The 7087-nt window shown below is 42.3% G+C and overlaps 1 pseudogene; it reads left to right on the top strand.

The window, feature by feature from the left end:
* The first annotated feature begins 1497 nt into the window (after positions 1–1497).
* LOC100685599 lies at positions 1498–4646 on the top strand (annotated as a pseudogene).
* The last annotated feature ends 2441 nt before the right edge of the window (positions 4647–7087 follow it).

Below are 7087 nucleotides of genomic sequence, written 5' to 3'. Positions count from 1 at the left end.
GTTGTTACTAGTCAGGGAACATGTGAGTGATTGCTAGGATCCACAAACACCCATCCCGACTTTCAGCTGCTGGCATGGGTAGCTGGGTTCTGAGGGTGATGTACAGAGAGTATCCAGGTCAATGAGTTTTCCACAGCCAGAACTTTGACCAGGTCTCCACCAGGTCTCCCAACCATGTGCAAGCTCCTTTGGTAGAAGACTCAGATTTTAAGCAGGTTTGCTCAATGCCTCCCTTGCAACTTCCTGTATTAGTTTCCCATGGCTGCTGTAACAAAGTATCACCAACTGGGTGGCTTAAAACAATTGAAATTTATTCTCTCATGCTCTTAGATAAAAAGTCTGAAACCAAGGTGTTGACAGGGCCACATTCCCTCCAATAGTACTAGGGGAGAATCCTTCCTCATCTCTTTTAAGCTTCCAGTGGCCCCAGGTGTTCCTTGGCTCGTGGCTGCGTAACTCCAATCTCTTCTTCTGTATTCACACAGCTTTTCCTCTGTATCTTTGTGTTTCTGGATCCAAATTTCCCTCTTCTTATAAGGACATCCAGCATTGGATTTGGGGGCCCACCCTATTCCAGTATGACCTCCATCTTAACTTGATTGCATTTACAAAGACCCTATTTCCAAATATTCACGGGTTTTGGGGGAACATGAATCTTGGAGGGGCATTATTCCAGCCAGTATACCCACCCTGCCATCATTTAACCTCCCAAGTGGGCCCAGTCTTGCCCCATCAACCTTAAAATTCGGGAAGGAAGATCAGGAGAATAAGTGAGGAGGTCATGGCTGCTTGAGAGCTCATAATGCTGCCTTGTTCTACAGCAGAAACCCTTTAAGAGGTCTGTGGACTGATAATATATGCCCTGTTAGATCCAAATAAAAGCTCATGTGCATACACATGTTTGTAGGTATGTATGTAATTTTGGTGGGATGTGTTATGCAAGGGGGGAGGAGTAGAACTGAAGTAAGGTATGGAGAGGGCTATGGTCGGGAGGAAGAAACTTTGATACTCCCTAGAGATGAGCACATGTGAGCGACCATTCTGGTCTGCTCTTGGAAGAGGAAAGGATTAGGAAAACAGGTTGCTATTGAATACCTGACTGACTTAAGTTCTACCCTAAATCCAATTCTTACAAAAAGAGCAAAGCAGCCCATGCAGAGCGTTTTTGTACCTTTAGGTTTACAGAAGTTCAAATGCAATATTTAAGTCAGAACAATTTTTTGTTTCTCCTTTAAAATGAACATTGGAAGGAGAAGAATTAAGATCATTTTTTTCCTTTTATAAGATAAAAATATCCCTTTTCTCCATACTTGTTTACCGAGTCTTTCTCCAGTGTCTCATTATTATAAATAAGTTTGAATAACCAGTTTGGTGTATACTGCTCTCTTTGTACCTAGGGTTATCATCTTACATACCTGCTTAAAATTGCATTTCTTGGGAGCTAGTCAATCATCAATTTTGGTGGTGTCTGTCATGGGCAGCAGACTAATAAAGGTCATGATATCAGCAGAAATCCTGAACGGGAAGGTGGTCTTTGTGCAAATAAGGGAGAGACTGAAGAACCAAGTCACTCAGATGAAGGAGCAAGTTCTGGTTTTACACCAGGCCTGGCAATTTTACAGGTTAATGACAGAGATGATTCTAATCTTTATATAAATGTGAAGCTGAAAGCTGCTGAAGAGATTGGGATCAGAGCACACACATTAAATTACCAAGAACAGCCACAGAATCTGAGGTGTTAAAGTATGTTGCATCATTGAATGAAGACCTCACTGTCCATGGTTTCATAGTGCAGCTGCCTTTAGATTCGGAGAACCCCATTAACACTGAAGCAGTGGTCAATGCTGTTGTACCTGAAAAGGATGTGGATAGGTTGACTAGCATCAGTGCTGGAAAACTTGCTAGAGGTGACCTGAATGACTGTTTCATCCATCGTACACCTAAAGGATGCTTGGAACTCATCAAAGAGACAGGGGTATAGGTTGCTGGAAGGCACGCTGTAGTGGTTGGGCTCAGTAAGATAGTTGGTGCTCTGATGCATGACCTGGTTCTGTGGAACCATGCCACAGTGACCACCTGCCACTCCAAGACTGCCAAACTAGGCAAGGAGGTAAATAAAGGTGACATCCTGGTGGTAGCAACTGGTCAGCCACAAATGGTAAAATGGGAGTGGATCTAACCTGCAATAGTCATCGACTGCAGGATCAATTATATTACAGGTGATACAAAACCAAATGGGAGAAAAGTGGTAGGTGATGTGGCATACAATGAGGCCAAAGAGAGGGCAGGCTTCATCACTCCTGTTCCTGGTAGCATGGGGCCCATGATGGCGACAATGCTAATGCAGAGCACAGTGGAGAGCAAAGCGTTTCCTGGAGAAATTTAAGCCAGGAAAGTGGATGATTCAATATAACAACCTTAACCTCAAGACTCCTGTTCCAAGTGACATTGATATATCATGGTCTTGTAAGCCAAAGCCCATTGGCAGCCTGGCTCAGGAAATTGGTCTGCTCTCTGAAGAGATGGAATTGTACGGTGATACAAAGGCCAAGGTTCTGCTGTCAGCACTGGAACGCCTGAAGCACCAGTCTGATGGGAAATACGTGGTGGTGACTGGAATCACCCCCAATGCCCCTGGGAGAAGGGAAAAGCACAGCCACCATTGGGCTGGTGCAGGCCCTTGGCACCCATCTTCATCAGAACGTCTTTGCGTGTGTACGACAGCCTTCTCAGGGCCCCACCTTTGGAATAAAAGATGGCATTGCAAGAAGTGGCTACTCACAGGTCATTCCTATGGAACAGTTTGATCTCTACCTCACTGGTGACATCCATGCCATCGCTGCAGTGAATAACCTTGTCGCTGCAGCCATCGATGCCCAGATGTTCCACAAACTGATGCAGACAGACAAGGGTCTCTTTAATCATTTGGTACCATCAGTAAATGGAGTGAGAAAGTTCTCTGATATCCAAATCCGAAGGTTACAACGACTGAGTATTGAAAAAACTGACCCTACCCCACTGACTGATGACCGAGATAAACAGATTTGCAAGATTGGACATTGATCCAGAAACCATAACTTGGCAAAGAGTATTGGATACCAATGATAGATTCTTCTAAGGAAGATCACAATCAGACAGGCTCCAACGGAGAAGGGCACACACAGATGGACCAGTTTGGTATCTCTGTGGCCAGTAAAATCATGGCTATGCTGGCTCTCACCAGTTCGCTAGAAGACATGAGAGAGAAAAGACTGAGCAAAATGGTGACGGCATCCAGTAAGAAAGGGGAGCCTATCAGTACCGAAGATCTGGGGGTAAGTGGTGTATTGACAGTGCTTATGAAGGGTGCAATCAAGCCCAATCTCATGCAGACATTAAAGGGCACTCCAGGATTCGTTCATGCTGAACCATTTGCCAGCATGGCACTCAAGCTTGGCCCTGAAGGGTTCGTGATGACTGAGCAGGATTTGGAGCAGACATTGGAATGGAAAAGTTTTTTAACATCAAATGCAGGTTTCTGGTCCCCGCCCTCACGTAGTGGAGCTTGTTGCAGCTGTCAGGGCTCTTATAGGGCACGGAGGCAGCCCCACGGTTACAGCAGAACTGCCTCTTCCCAAGGCTTACATAGAGGAGAACCTGGAGCTGCTTGAAAAAAGCTTCAGTAACTTAAAGAAAAATTGAAAATGTCAGAATATTTGGGGTTCCCATGGTGGTGGCCGTGAATGCATTCAAGACGCCTTGGTGGCTCAGCAGTTTAGCACCTGCCTTTGGCCCAAGGCATGATCCTGGAGTCCCGGGATCAAATCCCACATCAGGGTCCCTCATGGAGCCTGCTTCTCCCTCTGCCTGTGTCTCTGCCTCTCTCTCTCTTTCTCATGAATAAATTAAGTAAAATCTTTAAGCATCTGGGTGGCTCAGTCAGTTAAGTGTCTGTCTTCAGCTCAGGTCACCATCTCAGTGTCCTGGGATCAAGCCTCATGTTGGGCTCCCTGCTTAACAGGAGGGTCTGTTTCTCCCTCTCCCTAACCCCTCTCCACCCTCGTTCATGCTCTCTCTCTCTCTTCTTTCTGTCTTGCTCACTCTCTCTAATAAATAAATAAAATCTTAAAAAAAAAAAAAAGACAGATAAGAGGCTGAGCTGGACGTTGTCAGTGGCCTTGCTAAAGAACATGGGGCTTTTGATGTTGTGAAATGCACTCATGGGGCAGAAGGGGGTATGGGCACCTTAGCCCTAGCTCGGGCCTTCCAAGAGCAGCTCAGGCACCCAGCAGTTTCCAGTTCCCTTATGACCTGAAGCTCCCAGTTGAGGATAAAATCAGGATCATTGCGCAGAAAATCTATGGGGCTGACAACATAGAATTGCTTCCTGAAGCTCACTACAAAGCTGAAGTCTACACAAAACAGGACTTTGGGAACTCGCCTACCTGCATGGCCAAAACACACTTGTCCTTGTCTCATAACCCAGAGCAAAAAGGTGTGCCCACAGGCTTTGTCTTGCCCATTTGTAGCATCCGCACCAGCGTCAGGTTGATTTTCTGTACCCCTTGGTAGAGACAATGAGCACAATGCCTGGACTCCCCACTTGGCCCTGTTTCTATTATATTGATTTGGACCCTGAAACTGAAGAGGTGATTGGGTTGTTCTAAACAGATTGCCTCTCTTCCAGACGCTGCTCAGAACATTTGGCCAATGTCCATTCAGGCCGACTGTTGGTTAGGAAGTGTGGGGAAGTCCAGAGAAGTCAGCCCCTGCCCTGAAGATCTTAGGAAATAAAGAGCAGGAATTCCCCCCAGAAGCCTTTCTTTGGTCTTAATTCCCACCATCATGTATAAATTAACATAAATCATGCACAAGTCTACTTACTTTATTGAAGTGCCGCAGAATAAAGGAAATGATTGGTGAAAAAAATGCATTTCTTTAATAACAAAGGACATTATGAAGATGGGAGGCATGCAGAGGCTGTGTAGTAGATTCTTTTCAAGATTCCAGAAAAACTGTAGTAAAAAAATGTTGATAAAATTCCTGAGCCTTCAAGAGTTCATAATCTGATGTTACAATCATCAGAAAATAGTATTTTCTTCCATGGAAATTATCAGTTTATGTTTTCTTACCAAATTAACTACTGACAACTTAGTATTTCACGAAGTTATACAGAAGGTGGAAAACCTTTCCTTAAAAATGTCTTTTCGAGGTTGTCATCTGCCTTTTAACTTTGGTGACTTGTTGTTTATTTACTTATTTTTAATTCTTTGTTTTCTTTTTTGTTCTTGAAATTTTTTTTCTTGTATTTAATTTCTTTTGGCTACTTTTTTTTAATTCCTAGAGAATTTATGGATACATGTTGTTATAGCCATGAATCTGCTTTTTAAAAATTATCTTTATGCTTTAGCAAATCCTTCTATATCCCAAAATTAGTAATAATCAATCTTTGTATTAGTAATTATTAGTAATTATGTGATGTGACTCAGTAGTAACAGCTAGTAATACCTAGAGGGCCAAATTTCTTTTTTCATAGTTCTCATATTTTATCCCCAAACACTCTCTTGAGGTATCTCAAATATTTGTCCTCATTTTATGAATGAGCAGAGATTTATGTAGGACATTCAGAGAAACTAATATCTTGCCCAAATTTAAACTCCAGCTTCCACTCAAATGTGAACTACAGTGTCTCTCCCTGGGAGTTATTTCTGAGCATGATGCAGGGTGAGAACCAGAATTGATTTTTCTCCCTTTATAACTACCCACATTTCCTCAAGTGATTTATTAATTCTCCCTCCTTTTTCCCATTATTGGAGATGTCTCTACAACACATGAAACATTTATATGTAGTGAAGATTTTCTTGCATATTGTAAGGGCTTTTTTACATGTAGTAAGCACATTAGTTATGTTCCTTCTGCTTTATTTTCTTTTGCTTTGTTTTGGGGAATAAGAAACCAGTTTAAAAAGATATTTTTTTAAATACAAATTTTCTACTTGTTTCCTTTTTAAACCTCCTTTCGTGGAGACCCTTAAAGAAACTTCTTTCTGGTATAACAGCTGCATCTATTATAAAGTAGACTTAACTACTTTAGAAAGAGAACTAATGGGCATGATTATTTTAGGCAAATTTTGTGGATTTGCTTCTTCAGGGATGATTTTTAGATGAAAAAGATATAGTTGGGTTCTTGAATTTTAAATTTCCCATTTCTGACAAAAGTTAGAAATACCTAGAAATATTAGAAATATCTAAAAAATTAGCGGTGTGGTATGTCGCCACAGTTTCCACCCAGAGGGAAGACTTTAGTTTTTACTGTTTCCCAAAGAAGGTCGGGTGAACTTGAAGCAGCTTTATGCAGATGAATAGTGTAAATGACCCAGTTGTGCCCCTGGTTCAGGCTCTACATCTTTTTAGCCCCATTAATCTTCAGCCAAAACAAAATTACTGCCATAAAAGGGGAGGGAGTAAGAAGGCTTATGATAAGCTTGAAAAGAGGTGGCTGAGTGTGTATTCACCCTCAAAAAAATACGAAGGGGCTTCTGAAACTGATAGGGAGAAATCACGTGGCTCCCCCCAGAAAACCTTTGTCATACTTAATTTTGTTTTGTTTCTTTTCTGACCCAATAGTTAGCAAAAGGAGTACATTTTCAACACTCTCCAGAGCATGCCTGTCCCCCTTTGCTGTCAGATTGCCTTTCTGGAAGTGAGAAGACTTTTTGATTTTCGGAAGTAATTGGGTGGCCATCAGTGACCACAGGGCCTTTGCATGGGTGCCCATAGCTGCCTCTCCCACCTCTAGTGCACGTTCAACTTTCGCCCTGATTCCATACAAATCTACATACAATTTAACACTTGATTTGCTGAAACAACAATAACAACAAGCCTCTTAAATCTCCCATCTAAAAAGATTGCTTGTTGCAGAAATCTGAGGAAGTAAAGACATTAAATCTCAGTTTCTTGTTTTAAAAGTGCTGTACATACATCACCACCAACCAGCTTGTAAATTTTAGTCAATCCTCAAACCAGTCTTTTGAAGGAGCTGAAAAATGTCCCTGTGCCCTCAAAGGACACACCTGTTATCTGAAACAGTTTTTAACCAGCTTGTTAAG

Source organism: Canis lupus, chromosome 1 (assembly GCF_011100685.1).
Source record: "Canis lupus familiaris isolate Mischka breed German Shepherd chromosome 1, alternate assembly UU_Cfam_GSD_1.0, whole genome shotgun sequence".
Taxonomy (NCBI): Eukaryota; Metazoa; Chordata; class Mammalia; order Carnivora; family Canidae; genus Canis; species Canis lupus.
The sequence above is the reverse complement of the archived record's forward strand: the minus strand, read 5'-3'. Positions and strand labels throughout refer to the sequence as shown.